We start from the raw sequence: 18,556 nt of genomic DNA on the forward strand, positions 1-18,556 counted from the left end.
TCAGCCTTGGTACATAGAATCGAACAATTTCTGAATAATTGAAACTTAATATATTCCTTGAAGTTGGTAAGGGTCAGTTAAAGTTGTGGTAAAATTGGCAGATACTCTGAATCAGGTGCAGTAGATATATAATGTACTAACTTGGATGAAATGATCTGTAGCTAAATGCAACAAAGAGGTATCTGGGACATATAACCATGCTGCTGGTAAGGAATCGAAGCATCATTCGACATACGTTTTAAACAAGATAAACTGATTTAAAGTAGCCATTAACTTGTTTTTTTTAATTTTTTGTGTTAGCTTATGAAGCCAGACATTAGCTGCTTAAAAAAATTATAAGAGAGACTGTCAATTAGTTCTTGACAGACTGTGTAAAAAGACTCACGTTTTCTTTAAAAAAAGATCTATCTTTCTTTTATACAAACATTTTTATGTCGTTAACAGACAAACATTGGTCAAGGTATGCAACAAGATACTTTACTTTATTTCGATGCAATGTCCCTTGCAAGTAATATTGATTTAACCTATACTTGCACTCAAACGTAATGAACCCAGTCTCCCCAAGGGGAAATAAACATTTTGAAATAATCTATATAAGTCATAGTTTTCCGCACAAGACTTTAACTCGGCCACAATCACGTTTATGGGGAACGAATTCCAAAATTGTATCAATCAGCATATAACAATAAATGTTGTTTTACTACTGCAGAAATATCCTTCAGATAAATCATGATCAAAGAAGGTTCGAGAATTATGCATACACTAATAAATATTGGTCTAAGTTCATAATGTAATATCAACTACCTCCATTTGTCAGTCATAGCAGAAGCAATCCATCTGACCATATATTCTGTGACAACAAGAGCGTCAGCTTTCATCTAATTCTTTAGACCTATTTCAACGGATCCTTAATAGGGTTTGTGCTGATACGTACTAAAAGTTTTGATAGGCTTGACTCTTTAACAAAATATAACGTCTATGTACAATTCATAGTACATTGGCAATAAGAAATTTTATATGATATATTCTTTGTGCATAAAATCTTAAAATCATTTATCGGTAATGGCAGTCTTGGTTCTAATTAAAATTTTCATTACTGTTGAATAATAATCGATACGGCCGACTGTTTTAGCTAATGGCTATCAATCGTTTCACGTCTTTTCAATAGTTGTTTCTGATCATTTGGGAAATACTGGCGAAGAGTTGAGTGTGCTTCTGTAACGAAGTCTTACATTTGTCAGAGCAAACATTCAAATTGGATTAAATTTTCAATACACTTTGGTGTTTATCGAGACGGAGTGCAGTAATATAATTATGTGTGATTACATGCAATCCTAATTATTTTATAAAATTTACTTTACAATACAGTTTTGAAATCTTGCAGATTAAGCTTTACGGATAGACAAACAAAATTATCTATAATCTGACTTCTCAAAACATAGTATAGATCAATGCACATATAAGTCGCTCTGTACACTGCAAATAAATATATATATTATCACATATATTAAAAATACAAGAAGGAAAATATTAGCAAATAATTAAGAGACAGCCAAAGAATAGTTTTAAAGTTGGCGACAATTTAATAAAATATTCTGCCGAGAATCAAATCTGTACTGACGACGTGTTCGTCAATGAAGGATGGTATTTTTCTAGGTTTCCTGTGTATTGTATATTTTATTCTTTAAGGTAATAGTACAATTACATACCGAACGAATAGCATTTAGACTTTCAAACAAACCAAAAATGTTTCGCTTTGAATTAACGGCATATTAATTATGTGGAATTATGCTTATCTACCGTATTTTGCTACTGGGTGAAAACCACGTTTAACAAAATTATCAGAAATATAGAAGCAATCAACGCTTTTCAGTTACGAAATGTAAGAGAACTGTTTTAATTTAAAAACAATGAAATATAGTTGGTTGTTAAGGTTAATGTTTACACTGAAAACGCATACATTCTGTTAGTGTATCCTTAGCATCCGTGCAACTTTCCGAATTCAGTACATCCCGCAATGTTACGTATGATAAATGTGGAAATTAGTTGAAAAATGAAGGAGGAAAAACATTTGTTTATAATGTATTCCTTTCTATTTTTATGTTTTACATAACTGCAAAGATCGAATATCTGAATGAAATTAAGAAAATAAAAATTATATGCTTTCTTGTAAAATTTGAAATTTTCATACAGAAAATAATCTCCTGTTAGCCATGAATTTGTGTGCTGCGAACGAAACCTCCCTGAATTGCATGTATAGATATGTCTAAGAAATAACTTGTTTCAAAAATGAATGACATAATTTATAAACAGAAAATATATGTAGTATGCTTATTTTGTTATTCATTTCTCATGAACTCCTAAAGAGTTTTTTTCTATTCTTAACTTAAATTTCCTTCCCTTTTGATTGATTAATTGCACAAACACTGTTCATAATATTAAAACCAGATTAGAAAATTTTTAAACTTATTTTGGTTAATTATGACTTTATTACATGATCACATGAAATGTTTGAGCCTATGTCAATAAAAGAAATTGCTCATATCAATAAATTTTATAAGTGATCGTTTGTTCATTGTGATAAATTTAAGTCAGCCGCGTCGTTAAGAAACATTTAACTATAACATAAATTTAAAAGAAACTGAAAACGTCGGTAGGTGTTGGTATATGACGGGAACCACGTTTCACAAGACATAGTATATCATCGCTAAGTGCAAGTATATTATAAGGACTAATTTTCTCAACCTATAGCATAATGCCGCTAATTGTGTAGTTTGTGCGTAGAAAGTGCTTACATTCCTGCGTGCTAACTGCAATAGAACCGTAATGTATAATTCATGTTTTCACTACAGGTTTATTTTATTATACACATGTATACACATGTATGAGGTTATAAAAGTATTATGTCATTTAATGCCAATAAAGCTATGTTATGTTATGTATATACATTGTTACAAATACAAAATGTAGTTTAGATCAAATTCAGAGCATTATAATTTTAGTAATCAAAGCGTTCAATTTCGTGGAAATCATTTTTCAACAGTTCTGCCAAACTCTAAAACCATCTGCTTATTCAATTGTGCTCTACCGTGCCATGATTCAAGCTCAAGTTTTGACAATTAACTAGCTGACACGTGATATTTTAGAAAACAGTAGTTCAATGACATTGAAGTAAGAAAACAAACTATGTAAGCATGGGCATCTTATTAGTATATTTTTTTCTAAATTTACAAAAAAGAAAAAAAAAAATAATAATAATAAAAAATAAAAAAAAAACAAAGAAATCCACCAGATCTATATTTATGGCGTGCAGTCCATGCTCACACCTACATTCAAAAACATATTAATACGCTAAACTATTAGATATATAATAATAATTATGATACTTGTATTCAATACACATGGCATATGAATGTTGACTAATTTGTAGAAATCTTGTGAACTAAAAGAAACGGGAATATATTGAAACTAATAAACCACTAAAATTCACATGTTTTCCACCTAGACCAAGTTCATACCGATATGTTTATAGATAAATGAAAAATTAAACGTTCAGGGTGTATGTGTATTGCATTTTTAAATATTTTAATCTAATTGATTTTACCATCGTATATACTGCTTTAATTGTATTTATTTATTCTCTTTAAAATGAAAAAGTAATTTTAGGACGGTCAGGGTTTCACAGCGGATCTGTCAAAAAAAAGAAAATAAGTAAATAAATAAATAAAATGAAATAAAATAAAAAATATAACAAACAACATATAATTCGATTAATCTTTATGAGCGGAATGTTCTCTCTTAACATTGCATAATATTCCAAATATGTTTTGAAAACGGACATATTTTATTCTATAAGACACAATGCAATATACCCTGAATACTGATAACCAGTCACTATTTCACCATCATTTATTTCATGTCATTGTATATATTTAAACTGATAAGATTTGTTATCAAAAGGAAAACATTTTTTCTCTCATGCAAATCGACCATTCTGAGTATTGACAACTAAAAGGTATCTCAATCAATTCGCAGTGAGTCACTAGTTACAATCTAGTAAAAAGAGTAAAGACGGCTTATGTCAAAGTGTTCATAAAATGATTTTAAACATATATCATTGAAGCAGTAATCTTTATTAAAAATTTCTCGCTGTATATTGTGTTTAAATTGGTAATAAAAATTCTGGTTTAGTAAAAATGAGTGCAGCATTAGGATTAAAATATTTATAAGGTGTTTAAGGAAGATAACAAAATAAAGATTCCACGTGGGTATGAAATACGTCTCGGTCTTATTTATTTAAGCATCAGATATGATATTTAATAGTTCCTTAAGGTATGCTTATGTGTGAAATGTACTATTAACCGTCTTCCGCCAAGTTCTTTGTCCAAAATTCTTACTTAGTGGAATCACCTTGTGATATTAGTAGGAAAGTTAGAATCAGTTAATAGAGACATTCTTTACCAGGAAATGTAAATATTGTGTTTGAAACACATAAACAATTTATATCATAACCTGGTCAGACAGACACCCGTTTGTGTAACTCCGAAGACAAATCTGATAAATTAGAAGTAAAACATTTCTTAATTTTCTCTTATCCTATATATTGCTACTGTAATAATCAAACATGGAACCATAAAACCCAAAATAGTTTATGTTCTCATCAACATGTTTAAATTCTTGTGGTTTGTTTTGCTCTTGAGGATCCTATTTCGCATATATTACTATTGAGTTATAGTGTGATATAGCCAGATATTTGTATTTATTTTTAGTCTATTGAAAAGTTGTTTACAGATACACAACGCTGAATGTATTCTTTATCATTTAACACTAAATTATTCTAACGCTATTGAAATACTTTTTTACTTTCAGAATCAATATGGAGGACAGCTTTCGCCAATACTTTCTGACAAGTTTTTAACTGTTTTCAAGCCTTTGAGTTTCACTAAAGATGAAAGACGTGGCTGTGCTTTTGCAATTAAGTGTAATGAGTTAGAATATATTATAGAAATTCGAAAATATATAGCAAAATATTCTTGGATATAACTTTCAATACCGTTTAGAAGACGGGATATAAATGAAGGTGCTATTTAAATGGATTTTATTGTCAATACAATTTGGAATGTGCATCGCTATGATAAGGGAATATTCTTATTAGTGATGTTCAGATTAGATTATTTTTTTTTAAGAATTTTGGAAGTCAATTATTTTTATTATGCTTTATTTTGATTAATGTTTGCTAAAATCGAACTTAATTATTAATGCAATCTGGAAGATACTTAGATATAGAGAAACAGTATAATTATTGGTGAGTATATTTTGCAATCAGATTTAATTTTTTCAACATAATTAAGAACACGGAAGGACATGGTAAAAGATATAGTTATTGGTTTTATTAAAACTGGATTCAATTTTCAACAAAACTTGAAATATATATATAATATATTATAGAGATAAAAGAAGAGGAATATAATAATTGGTGAGATTCAAAACGTATTGAATTAGCACTTCTTTCTAAAATATATGTATATATAATGGAATATAAAAAGTTTTTTCTTTGTTTTTGTTGGGTTTAACGTCGCACCGACACAATCATAGGTCAAATGGCGATTTTGCAGCTATGGTGGTGGAGAAAGACCCCAGGTGCCCCTCCGAGGGGTATGTCATTGTTCAATTAAAGAACTGAAATCACGTCGAAATAAAAAATATTGTTTTTTGTAATTCATGAATTTATTGCAAAAAGAGTAAAAAATAAAACTAAAATAAAGATAATAGTCATTGATAAAATAAAAAATATATATGTTTAAATTGTGAAACTTTTGCTGAAGGCAGATTTAAATAATAAAAAATGTCATCACAATAAAGAACATTACATTTAATATTAACAACTGTTTATTAATGTATGTCTTATCATTATTCAAAAATAATAAAGACCAGTATATACAATATGCACAATTAGGTGTTCCCGGCGAGTGATTCGATTGCTATAATCGGGCAGGGGTCCATTAAAAATGTTAACATATAAATCATAAACTTAAAAAATGAGTAACATGATAAAACTTGTATAGATAGGTTAATCAGCGTTCAGTTGAAAACATCGTGTGAGTCATAATTAAATTCACATAAATTTTAAGTCAAGCACATGCTTAAGGCCCCACAGACCTTTGATTTTCATAAGAAGTATAGCCGGATTACTTCGACAAAAGCGGAAGAAGCTTTTTAAAGAGGTTGTTCCGTTTTGGCACACATTATGTCTAAATGCCACATATAAAATGCAACATCCCTTGTTTACTGCGACTGTTTAGTTGTATGAAAAACAATCTAATATAGGGCCTCCAGATTCTGAAAACCAAGTAACTTGAAAAGCAAGTATGCTCTATAAACATGATAAATATTTGTAATTTTGACAGCTCTACGTTCTCATCTTTTCATTTTGCTATTTCTAAAACTGTTTATGCGTTAATATTTATTTTATAGACAAAATAATCAACGAAGTATTTGTTTCATCAATTTTAGCAAATATTTACCTTTTCAGTATCAGCGACATGCATCATTGTATACATATTTCCTGTCAGGTCAAATTTGAAAAATAAATGCATTATGTTTTGTATAAATGTACGTGTTAAGCTGTCAAAACTTTAATTCTTGCTGTGGGTGCCGTCTTGTAGCAAAAGAAAACACGCTTACTTCAGTAAGAATTCTAGGTTCAGTTCATAGAAGGACACCATGACACAAAGAATAGGTAGATATTTATTCATATAAGAATAAAGTAAGGACTAATTCATTATTATCTCAAGATACAGGTATCATTGTTTTTCTTGGTCTGTTTTTGACTAGTTAAGTATTGACTGGAAGGTCAATAAATCAAAAAAGAAATCGCACCTCTACCACCAAACTTGCGTCAAAAAACTGCAAACAAACAATATTATTCAATAAAAAATACTTACAATTTTCACTTTTTAGGAGAATAGAGTTTTAATTTGTCTGCACTGCAAGCTAATAATATCAAATGATATCTTTAAATAGAAGCCGGATCGTAATATTATTTTCTTTAAGATGAGGATTTGTCATATTTTGCCTTTTGCTGCTGAGGCGATAAAATTTTTTGGAGGTTTCAGGATGTCCAGTTTTATGACTTTAGGCATATTGTTAATTTTATTTCTGTAAAATGTTGTTTAGATTGGACACATTTAAGATTTGATTGGGCGCATTCAAGTTTTTCATGGTAGTAAACGAGAGTGCGTGTTAATTGTGTTAAGAATTACTGTATGTTTTCACTGGTTTTAGGTTATTGTGCAGAAATCTTTTTAAAGTTTTCCAGTTTCACATATTGCAATAGGTTCTCTCCACACTCCAAAATTGTTAAAATGTACAAAACTGTCCGGCTTCAAATACGAGATATATTATAAAAATGATAACGCTTTAATTTGACAAAATACATCTTTGGTGATTTCATTTTCTATGCCTGTGTTACAGACAAATGACTAATTTTCCTTTGTTAACAACTTAGTTAATTCAAAAGCACAATTAACGTGCTTTAGATATTTTATCTAATTGTAGAGATGTAAGCATTAAAAACAAACATAAGCAAAAACAATTCATCTTTTGCATGCAAACATTCCTTACATCTCCTGAATTAGAAATAAACTACACTACCGAAGCTTTTCAGAGTTTCATAGCACGACAATGGTAAATAATAACGAAACACAAAATAACGACTTTTTCTCTCATTTTATACAACTTTCATTCACGTTTGGTTTATGAAATGATGAAAAAATGCAGTGTCTCAGTAAAGAAAATACATTAAAAAAAATTCAAAAGATCACATTTATTCAGAGAGCATAAATTGTAAATCTGTCATCTGGTAAAATAGCTGCAATATACAAGTATTATTAGCATGATTTTTACCGGAAGTTCATGCTCGAGAAAAAGTAGGTCACTGGCTCGTTGCGGTCTTTAAGAAAGCGTCACGCAATACTTTCATTTATTTGACGAGAATACCGACCAATTTTATGAACAGTCTGAATTATTTCGTACGAAAAAATGTATACGTATAATATAAGAAATATCGTCTGTTTGGCGCTAAAAGTAGTCTAAAATTTTAAGGAGAAGCAAAAAAAAAAAAAAAAATAATAAAAAAAAAAATAAAAAAATAAATAAATAAATAAAAAATAAAAAAATAAAATCCTGATTTTTTCCTTTGCGGATAACCCTTTAAATGTCTAGCTAATGAGTATTTAATTAGAAAGTGGTATTGTATGATCATAGTTTTAACATTCATTTTGAAATTATCATCTCTTAGAGCATAAATAATAAATTAAAGGATTATGCAGTTACTCTAGTTATGCTCTGAATTTTTTGAAACGCAAGAACTCCGTTTAAAGTGCACATAACCAAGTTTTTGCACTCAACTTTTTTGACATAGTAGCAATATTCTGTATTAAGTTCTGGGAATACAGTTTTAATGTTTTCCTGATTAAATTGTTAATATTAATTTAAGTTTGACAATTTTGAAACCTTACTTGTCTATTGCAATGTTTGCTCTAATGTCTAATAGAATATAGCAATACTATTGCGATAATTTAATAATTTTTATTTACAATACAGCAATTTTTATGGAGTGGAAATAATATTTTAACATGTGAATAAACAATTTCTTATAACAAATTTATATCAATTTGTTGGCAGTTTCAGATATAATAAATATTTAAACACAAGGAAAATGTTTAGAAATCTTTCTAGACAATAATAATAACTCATTAGTATACCAACTTTAACAACTTATTTTATTGTTAAATTGCATGTCATATGAAGTATAATAAGTGGAACAAGTCTGCCAATTCACAAACTTCTTTTTATTTACACATCATCAAGTAATAGATTCTCGAAAATGTATTAAAGTACAGTAAAATCGTGGGGTAACATTTTGCAGAAGCTGTGGTTGGCGGGTGGAATAAAATTCCTCTTACAGAGCCCTATCAAATCTTTATACCTGTCGGGTAATAACTGCAACATTCCTCATTGTACAAAAACTTTGGTTTAGGCCGTTTAGCTTTTGAACGCGGATACAACTTAATCACATCTTCATCACCATATTTTATTACAACACATATGTCTGGCTCCCATTCTTGTCTATATCAAGATTTATAACTTTGGAGACAATATGTTTAAAGTCTAGGAAATCATTTAATGTCATTTTAGTAAAATTGTATGTTTTACTTCTACAAACCATTGGAACAGGGAGTGTAAATTGCGAAATAATGTATAGAGAAATATTTTTGCACGCAGACTTAATTTTTAAATGAACTAAGTCATTCTCATTTTGGATGCGGCCACATTATAAAAATGTGTGTTAGCTTTTGAAACCTAAGATGTTTCATATTGTACCACAACATAGCATCAAAAACTCTGTTTCGTTTCTGGCCAGTGCAATTGTCTGAATACGTAAAAACTGCACTAACTCCATTTCCAGCCATTCTTTTAAAAAAATTTGAAAACGCACATGGCAATTTCATCCCCCCCACCCTGTATACTATATTTTTGTTCCATAAATTATTACCTTTATTATCACCTAATTATTTAATTTTCTTGTATAATAAAGCTGTAACTGGAATGATTTCATACGGGAATACCCGTTGTAGGTAATTCCACCAGTACCTTTTTTTATGCTGAGGACACAACAACTGATTTTTAATCAAGTGTATCCAAGTAAAAATGTTTGCAAATGAACTTCTAATGAATAAAGTGTTAAGTGAAACGTCACCGCCTATTTTACCACACAAAAGAGACAAACCGTGAAATGTTGTATAAAGTAGACTTCGGGCTGAATAGTCATGGAGTTGTCTGCTTGTAACTTAAAGAAGTAACAGTATCTATATCCATTTCAATTCATGTACTAGTAATATTCATTATTTTTACATAAAAAATTCTTTCTTTGTACTGTTTCTTTCGAATATGAAAACTTAAATAACAGAATTAGATATTAATTAGTTATAAAGTCGTAAAACATTGGGGATTTTTTTTATCAAATAAAGTTATGAAAATCGTTAATGATTGAAAATAAAGTAATTTTCACAAATTTCCGTCTTAATGATACAGTTACTACCAATATCTTTTCAAATCGAAACAGAAATTGTACGTTTTATAAAGTTTTATTTACTGTGTAAAATAGCAGGCAGATTATAATAAATCATCGTACCTGAAATTCGCAATATTCCCGTGTATTGGGTTGTTTTTTTTGTTGTTTTTTTGTTGGATTTAACGTCGCACCGACACATGATAGGTCATATGGCGACTTTTCAGCTTTAATGGTGGAGGAAGACCCCAGGTGCCCCTCCGTGCATTATTTCATCACGAGCGGGCACCTGGGTAGAACCACCGACCTTCCGTAAGCCAGCTGGATGGCTTCCTCACGTATTTGGTTGTATTTGCTCGGTTAGTTGTACACCCTGATATATCAAGATCCTATAAGGGACACACTTCTGTTTTCAAATTGCAAATTTATTTCACATTTAACAAAAAATAAACAATTAAAACTAAATCCTTAGAATGAATTTTGTTTCAGTTATGTGACTTTAATTCTTAAACAGGTACTCCAAGATATAAATACTAATAAACTTGCAAACTTAAAAAAAGCATGATAACTAGTTGAGATGTTTACAGTTCTCTATATTTTCAGGTTTTCATTTTTCTTTTTTGTTTAATTAAACTTGTCTTATTGTTTATGTATAAACACATACCATAATAGGCCACGATGTTTTTACCTTACAGGTAGCTACATCACTATATGTGCACCTATTCTTTTATATGGTTCTGAAATTTGGGGTGTATACAATTATACTGAAGTAGACAGAATTCACCTGAGATTTTGTAAATATATACTAGGTGTACGTACACAAACACCAAATAATGCTGTCTATGGTGAACTGGGGAGATTCCCACTATCTATTATAGCAAAGGAGAGGTCTATCAAATTTTGGTTAAAGATAATGAAATCTGACAATTCATCATTATATAATATGTATACTGACCAGTGTAACAATATTGTTGGAACTTGCTGGGCAAGTCGTATTAATTCTATTATTGACCATTTGGGTTTTTCACATCTTTTGAATAATTTGAACAACAATTTTAATTATTTTCCTATGACAAAAAGAAGATTAAGAGATCAATGTATTCAGGACTGGAATGGTTCACTTGCTCTAAATTGGACTATTATAAGAAATTTAAAAGTTCATTCGGTTACGAACATTACCTGGATAAAATTGAAAATGATTCACTTCGGATTGAGTTGTCTCGCAAGATTAAGCTCACATAGATTAGAAATTGAAATGGGTAGATTTAGAGGGATTGATATAACTGACAGATTATGTAAAATGTGTAATGCGAATGTCACAGAAACTGAATATCATTTTTTACTATGCTGTACAAAATACTTGCAAATCCGTAGAAAATACTTGACTCACATATCATGGCCAACGATTAATAAATTTAATACTTTAATGTCGTCTACAAATAAAAAACATTGTATAATTTGTGTCGTTTTATTAAAGAAGCTTTTGAAATCCGTAATAGCACTCTGGAAGTTATAACTGTTTCTTAAACTGAACTGTATATTTTCTATTTGTAATATGTTGCTGTGCTTATTGTCTTTGCCATATTTCTTGTTTATTATTTGTAAATGGCCAAAGGCAAATTGTGTTTTGCTGATTATGCCAATAAACTTGAAACTTGGTTTTTCTAAACTATTTTGTATACCTTTTTCCGATTAAATCAGATTTGAAAACTGAATGCACAATTGTGTTTATAAATGCAAGTTTAAATTTGTCAAATGTTCTGTGTAGCTGTGGAATGACGTCCTGTAGTGTAAGAAAACACGCTTACTTTAGTAAGAATTCTAGGTTCAATTCCTAGCAGGATGCCTTGGCACATAGAATAACTAGATATTTATATCTTTCTATAAAACTAACTCATTAGCCTAAAAAATGCAAGTATATTCTTATTTCTTTGTATTTTGTTTAGTTCTGTTTTGAACTATAGGTAAACCAATCTAAAACAATCAAAACAATCAAACATCTACCCATCAAACTGTGTTAAATTACTTCAAGTAAACAATATTTTGCCAGCCTTTATTCTTTTGTTGGGTCTTCATTAAATATTAGCTTTTACAAAATCAAAGGAAAAAGATAAAAACAAATACTTGTAATGCTACTATATATAGCGAGTTAGTTAGATACCTTTTTCTGTTAACACATATATTAGAACTATTAAATACTGAATTAAACTTAATAACGCTGACACTATTCTATTCAAGTATGTTTACGAGAACGCTGTAAATGATTGTAAATGATTGTAGTCAAGGACTGATTAACTGAGTGTCAAATGTAAAAAATACACATTTGTAAAGCAAGGATTTTAAGTACTCACTGAACTGCTGTATATGGCAATGTGGAACGCCTACAACTAACATATATAGATGGCTATGATACAAAACAGAAATAACATTAAAACTCTCAGGTAAACGATTTATACTCGGGTGCTACGGCCCCTCGTACAAATCGTTTACCCTCTAGTTTCAATGTTCTTTCTATTACATTTACAATTTTTTAGATCAACTGATAAAAATATTCCTGAGAAGGATAACGGAAGCTGTAACTGTAAGAGTTCCATAATTAATAACGTTGTTTAACTGTCTAGCTTTCTATGTGTAAACTGTTATACTAAGCTGTTTGTAAATACTTTTCAGTTATTTTTCTCTTTTCGTCTAATTCTCTATGTATTGTATGGATTTCATATACGGGAAGGTATATACTTGTATTTGTGTGTTGAGACGATGTAAAAATATAACAGGTTTCCCCCTCTAAAGTAAATTGAGTCCTCATTTGTCTGCACTGGAAGCAAAATAATTTTCAGAGATGATATCAGTTTAGACTGTGTATTCATGATAAGATCCTCTCCAAAGCTTGTGTCAAATAAGCGTGACACAATAGCTAGATCTAAAATGCATATCAATGACTTAATCTTGTAAAGTGTTCTGCCATTTGTTTTTATTGTCGGCGATTGGCAATTTTTAGGAGCTCATGGCAGTAAATTTAGAAATACCTTTAAACAAATTCCTGGATCTTAATCATTTTTGGTCTGGAAATCATTTTAATGTCGATTTTGTTATATGATATCAAGCTACGTTATATGCATCAAAACTTGACTTGAAGCTGCTTGGTAAAACATGAAAGCAGGTATTTCTTGATGTTGTCTTCATGCGCAATATTAGCGTTTACATCACGTGTCACAGTCAACAGACAATGGTTTTCATTGCATTACGGACAACTCAATTCTTTTTTTTAACTTTTGGTATTTTATGACTGCCTAAAGAAAAATTTTCAAGACAGGGTAGTCTCACAAGAAGTGAAAGGCTACAAATGCTGATTAAAGCATGTAATAGTTTATTATTTTTACATAGAAAACATTAGCGGAGGCATTCAATACCTTCTAGTCTATAATGAAATTTTTTTTTTCTGATCGAAACGGAGCACCACTTTAAAACAAATGTGGTATATTATTTGCATATTTTTGGAAAATTAAGATTTGTTTGGAAAGCAGACAAAATCCTAATTTTTAGGTGTTTTCCACCTTGGTTTCATATTAGGGACATCATTTTAGGTAAGAATGACAATAATGGATGACATTCTGAGTACTTTTCGTTGTATCTTGGAAATGAATGCTAGAAATAGAACAGTTAGGCCGTATAAAACTAACTTTAATGAAAAGTTTGCACACATGTTGACCATTGACATATGTACAATAATTGATTGCAACCAGTTGATTGTCAAAGCATTTTGAATATTTTGACATTTCTTATAACGAAAAATTCGCACGTCGTAAAAATTACTTCAACATATATATATTTGTTTTGTTTTGACAAGAGTTGAGCAATAAACACCATTTAAAGACAAGCTTGGTATATTAATTGCATATTTTAGTCATAAACTGAGATTATTTGGAAAATAGGTACAAATTCTATTTTAAGGTGTTTTTCTACAACATGGTTTCGCATCAGGGACATTATGTTAGATAAAATAGAAATTAAAGAATTTTCGACTACTATTAGCTATTTCTCGGAAACCACTGATAAGAAAAGTAAGTCCTTTTAACACATAAATTTATGAAGAGATGGCGTCATATTCTATGCAACTGATACATTTTTTGCAGGTATGAACGGTCTATCATAAAGAATAACTCCGACAATAGCCATTCTATCAAACTGAAAGTTGGCACATTGTTGAAATTGACTTTTGTTCAATACTTAATTGCGACAGAATAATTTTGAAATAGTTTACTTTTTCTTACAGGTAGGAAGATAGTAATTCGCCTTCTTGGTCCACTCGAATGTAGTCCGAATCAACATTTAATGCCGTATTTAAAACTAGGTAAAGGCTATTTTCATGGCAAATATAAGCTTTATTGATGCATGATTGTAAAGTGAAATGTTATATGCTGTAAAAATTTTAAAGAAGTTCTTTGGAAAAACTTAAGTGACAGTAGGTGTTTTGTTCTTTGGTAAAACTTAAGTGACAGTAGGTGTTTTCTAATGTCTTCCTACGCACCTACGCATTTTTAGCATTTTCGTCATGTGTCTTAGTCAATAGAAAATGGTTTCATTGCATTTTGGTCAACCCCATATTTTCTTGGTATATTTGATTGCCTAAAGAGAGACCTTCAACACAAGGGTTCGAGGGTTGTCTCCCAAGAAGTAAAAGGCTACAAAGGCTGATAATAACGAGTTACAATTTGATACATTTACAAATAGAAAATAGCAGCAGAAGCATGTAAACTCGCACGTTGACAAATTGCTTCAGCTGATGTAAAACTGAGCATTTACACGATTTACTTTAAAGCTAATGAATACTAAATAAGCAAATTGCATTTGTATGATCGTATATAACATATCTTTTTACACTCTGTTACGTCATTAGGTAAGCTGGAAAAGTAATACTCACAACACGAGGACAAACATTCGACAACTTCAACTTAGTTTGAACCAATAAATAATTAACAATTGTATTGTTTCATTCATCAATCATGCTGACATATGCTTTATAGTTAAGAATTGTGCTCATTACTACAAGTGGACTTAAGTCATAGGCTGCGCGTTTACCTTAAGACACCATGGAGGGTATATTTTGGACTAAAATGTTTTAAAGTTATTTTTGCAATTAAATGTAAATTATGTTTCTTTGTTGGCATACGGCTAGGGACAGAATTACAGTGCATATAACTTAAGTGAATTGTAAATTACATTGATATTAAGACACATAGGCTTAGTAATGTTTGTCTCAGTCACATTTACCATAAACCATAAAATTATTAAAATAAACACTGGTAATGACTATAAAATTTACATTCATATACTTTAAGTGATATTAAATATTGTTAACAAGGTAAAAAATAATTAAATTAATGTAATATGCATATGTAATAAACCATGCCAGTACATCAATATCAGGAATAACACATAAAAGGGAAGAAATCCCTTATTCCCATTGTGGTCCCTGTTAGTGATGTTCTGACATAGAGAGGCATGAAACATGATTTTAATAAAAAATAAGTATTTAAGTTATAATACCGTTATTATGTTACAGATGTGGCTTTCGTGTTTTATATATGTAGCGTATATATCTGGTTATATTGTTGAAAGTTCTATCTGAGGTTTGGGTTCTTAGCTGGGCTAACGGCGAGTAATGACAACTGTAAATATATATGAAATAATATATATTTAATGTAATTAAAGATGGCATGTACGTCAATGATATGTACAATATCAATCGATGGTGGCTCTCATTTGACATTTATAATAAATGTAAACAATAACAAATATGGCGGATGGATGCTAATAATAGATTTAACAAAGACATATAGATAGGACATATAAAGGTATTCAAATGCATTAATTACACAACAGAATTATATCAAAGTATACACAATTATAGAAAAATGTATAATAAAGACGATGCAATATAAATTACCTGTAAATATATATGAAATAATATATATTTAATGTAATTAAAGATGGCATGTACGTCAATGATATGTACAATATCAATCGATGGTGGCTCTGATTGATTTTACGCATATCGATTGGCCGATACAGTCCGGTAATTTACATAACAAAAGGATAAATATAAAGTGCACAGGTTAGATAAGTAAACAGAGGTATTACCTGATACGGCATCCTAGCTACAATGCTACGCTTACAACTATAAGTACATGATGTTACTACAGCTAGCTACTCGACGTTTGGAGTTGGAACAAGTGCATTTGGTGAGAAATAAAACGAAGTCATACGATCTTTTCAAGAGTTTATTTATGAATGCTATCAAGTAAAATATTAACCTGTAACACATTTCCCTCCTCCGTGAAATGTCGTCCTCGACATTACTTAAAATAAATATCGCATCGCAAATAATATCGAAAAACAAAGGATATGTACAACATAGTATTAATTATAGGTATGTGACCTTAAAATAAAGATGACATAACAATGCAGGAAACTTTAACGATTTTCATAAAAATAAGCATCAATGCACTACTAGCAGAGTAAAGAAGCAGCAACTGTAAGTTGTTCCTGAAATGAAATCAAGAATATTGATTAGTCACTGACTATGCTTTAATCTCTAACTAACAACAGTATATAACTAGTGTTATGACTAAGTGCACTTTCCTGCTGTATTCCAATGATATTAACAATAAACATGTTTCAAATATCATCTGAAAAAGAATGTTAAGGTTACTTTAACTAAGCATATCACATAATTTACAGATGACAGACATTTCAATACATTTTATAAAGTTCTACTTCCATACATAAAACATATTGCTATTTACAACTGTTCTGTAGTGTGATGTCTTCAACTGAAAAAAATTCAAATCACTATCATGTGACGACCTGTTCAGAGGGCACTGTAAATTGATGTTGACCTAAAACAAAATCACCAGAGGTCATCCAACCTGGTTTCTGTCGCGGTCGAGTTCTACGAGGTAATAGGCCAGGTTCATCAGGCTTACGTCTGTGTGGAGGTCTGTACCTTTCAACGCTAGTGCTTGATGGGGTAGAAGAATTCTCTGAACCTGAAAAAGAAAAAGCATAGTGATTCTCGGATTCTCTGCTTGGTTCACTGTGGTCCCCATGACAGTCAGATGAGTTTCTCGCACTTTCATGAGATATTGAGGTTGGTAAACTCATGAATGGTAAAAGCATGTTTCTGTGTAAAACACGCGTTTTACCTTCGCCATCTTCCCGCTTTACTGCAAAAACGGGCATCTCTGCATTCGGTTGTCCCTGGATGATGTAAGGGGTCTCCTCCCAGATGTTGGCAAGCTTGTTTTTGCCATTGAGGCCAACATTTCTAACAAGGACCCGGTCACCTGGTAGAAGTTTACACTCTTTGACCTTCTGGTCGTAATACTTCTTGCCTCTTTGACCACTTCTGGTGGCTGCCTTATTAGCTTCTTTGTATGCGTGGGAGAGGTGTTCCTCGAGTTTCCTTACATAATCCGAAGGAGAAGTGCCGCTTATACGCTGTCCTTTGAGGCCTAAGAAAGCATCAATTGCCAATCTAGGGGGTCGTCCAAACATTAGTTGGTAAGGTGCGTACCCAGTGCTTTCATGACGCGTAGCATTGTAGGCATGGACAAGTGGAGGGATTGCTGATTTCCAGTCTTTCTTCTTTTCATCTGATAAAGTGCCGAGCAATTGAAGAAGTGTCTGGTTAAATCTTTCCACTTGTCCGTTCCCTTGCGGGTGGTAGGGAGTCGTCCTTGACCTTCGGATGCCGGTAATCCTGCACAGTCTCTTTATAACCTTAGACAAGAAGTTCTGGCCTTGGTCTGAGTGTAGTTTTTCCGGAAAACCATAGTGGACAAAGAAGTGGTCAAAAAGAGCCTTAGCTGTTGTCCTGGCTGTTTGGTTTTTTGTCGGTATGGCCTGAGCATAACGAGTGAAGTGATCCATTATGACAAGTACATTCTCAAAGCCGCCCTTAGATACCTCCAGCGACAGGTAGTCAATAGACACCAATTCCATCGGCGCCGAAGAAGTGATGTTTACCAACCCTGTAGCTAAAGTAGGTGATATCTTACGGCGAATGCACCTATCACACTGTCTCACCCACTTCGCAATGTCAGAATCCATACCTGGCCAGAAGAACCTCTGTTTGAACAGACTGGTAGTTCTATCCCTTCCCTGGTGGCCCATGTCGTCATGAAGAGCTTGAAAAAGGACAATTCTGGCAGATTCCGGAACTACAACTTGGTCGACATGTTCTCCTCGAACTGTAGTTCTACGATGAAGAACTCCGTCTTTCAGTACTAACTGTTTCCAGTTGCGGAAGTATTTCCTCACTGTGGCGGGACAGTCTTTCATGTCGATTGCAGAGGGGTGATTGCCAAGTGAAACTGCTGTCCTAACAACTGAAATTGTAGGATCTGCGTCTTGTCCAGAGATCCAGTCCTGCTTGTTCAAAGCATATGATTTAAATAGATCATCTCGAATATCATTGTTGAG

General features: G+C 31.4%; 1 long non-coding RNA gene across 1 annotated transcript in view; it reads left to right on the forward strand.

The window, feature by feature from the left end:
• The window catches only part of LOC128555459 (uncharacterized), a 75,184-nt gene extending 67,366 nt beyond the window's left edge, over positions 1 to 7,818 (forward strand). The window contains exon 7 of the long non-coding RNA XR_008370068.1: positions 4,870 to 7,818. This is a non-coding gene — a long non-coding RNA (uncharacterized LOC128555459). The remainder of the gene's footprint in view (positions 1 to 4,869) is intronic.
• Positions 7,819 to 18,556: the final 10,738 nt, after the last annotated feature.

The sequence above is a fragment of the Mercenaria mercenaria genome, chromosome 3, assembly GCF_021730395.1.
Source record: "Mercenaria mercenaria strain notata chromosome 3, MADL_Memer_1, whole genome shotgun sequence".
In the NCBI taxonomy this organism is placed as follows: Eukaryota; Metazoa; Mollusca; class Bivalvia; order Venerida; family Veneridae; genus Mercenaria; species Mercenaria mercenaria.